Raw genomic sequence first — 1,958 nt, 5'->3', positions numbered from 1 at the left:
TGATTTAATTCTTTTTTGTGGTTGTGTAGTATTCGATGGTGTATATGTACCATATTTTGTTTTAATCCAGTCTACCACTGATGGGCACTTAGGTTGATTCCTTGTCTTTGCTATTGTGAATAGTGTTGCAGTGAACATATGACTGGCATGTATCTTTTTGGCACAATGGTTTCTTTTCCTTTGGATATATATCCAGTAATAGGATTACTTCATTGAATGGTAGTTCTGCTTAAGTTCTTTGAGAAACCTCTAAACTAGTTTCCACAGTTGCTGAACTAATTCGCATTCCTATCAACAGTATATGTATTCCCCTTTCTCTGCAGCCTCACCAGCATGTTATTTTTTGACTTTTTGATAATCACCGTCCTGACTAGTGTGAGATGGCATCTCATTGTGGTTTTGATTTGCATTTCTCTGATGATTAATGATGATGAACATTTTTTTCATATTGGCTGTTTGGATGTTTTATTTTAAGAAGTGTCTGTTCATGTCCTTTGCCCATTTTAAAATTTGATTATTTTTTGCTTTTTTTTTTTAGTTACTTGAAGTTTCTTTATATAATGTGGATACAGCTCCTAGGTCATATGTGATTTGCAGATTTGTTTTTTCAGTCAGTATCTTGTGTTTTTGTTCTTTAGCAGTGTCTTTAGAAGAGTAGAAAATTTTAATTATGAAGAAGTATAGCTTTTTTTGTTTTAAACTTTATGCTCTAGACATGATTTGGGTACCATATCTAGGAACTCTTGCCTAACCCAGGCCATGAATATTTTCTTGTATGTTTCTTCTAAAGGTTTTATACCTTTGCTTTTCCATTTAGATCATGGTCCATTTTGAGTTAATTGTTGTATAAGGCATGTGACTTAGGTCAAAGTTCTGCTGCTGCTACTTCTCTTTTTCTTTGGCATAGGGTATCCAATTGTTATAATACCATTTGTTGAAAAGACTTTCTTCTATTTAATTGCCTTTACACCTTCATAAAAAATCACTTGACTATATGTGGATCTATTTCTTGATTGTCAGTCTTGTTTAATTGATTTATAACTGTTGCTTCACCACTATCACACTATCTTGAATACTGTAGCTTTATAGTAAGTCTTAAGGCTGTGTAGTGTGATTCTTCCAACATTCTTATTTTTCAAAATTAGTTTGGCTCTTCTCATTTCTTTGCCTTTCCATATAAATTTTCAGATCAGTTTGTCTATGTCTACAAAAACAGTCATACTGAGAATTTGAAATTTTGTTAAATTTGTAAATCAATTTGAGTCATCTGACCAATGAATATATGTCTCTCCATTTTTCTAGGTTTTCTTTGATTTCATTAACCAGTGTTTTGTAGTTCTCAGCATACAAATCTTATGCATGTCAACTAGACTTATACCTAAATACTTCACTTTTTTGGTAGATGCTTGTAAATGGCATTTAAAAATTTTAATTCCTAATTATGGATTGTTAGTATAGAAATATGATTGATTTTTGTGTGTTGACTTTGTATTCCACAAGCTTGCTTAAATTCTGTTAATTCTGTGAGGATTTTTGCTTTTTTTTTGTTCGCAGATTCTTTGGGATTTGCTATGTATGTCTAGAAGAAAGGTGTGGTTTATTTCTGTCTGTCCAAATTTGATGCCTTTTATTTGTTTTTCTCTTCTTATTGTACAGTATAGATTTCCAGTAAGAAGTTGAATAGCTGGGCACGGTGGCTTATGCCTCTAATCCCAGCACTTTGGGAAGCTGAGGCGTGTGGATCACGAGGTCAGGAGTTCAAGACCAGCCTGGCCAAGATGGTGAAACTCTGTCTTTACAAAATACAAAAACTAGCCAGGCATGCCAGCATGCTCCTGTTATCCCAGCTACTTGGGAGGCTGAGGCAGAGAATTGCTTAAAACTGGGAGGTGGAGGTTGCAGTGAGCCGAGATTGCACCACTGCACTCTAGCCTGGGTGACAAAGCAAGACTCTGTCT

Source organism: Mandrillus leucophaeus, unplaced genomic scaffold (assembly GCF_000951045.1).
Source record: "Mandrillus leucophaeus isolate KB7577 unplaced genomic scaffold, Mleu.le_1.0 Scaffold647, whole genome shotgun sequence".
Taxonomy (NCBI): Eukaryota; Metazoa; Chordata; class Mammalia; order Primates; family Cercopithecidae; genus Mandrillus; species Mandrillus leucophaeus.
This window is presented reverse-complemented; position numbering follows the sequence as displayed.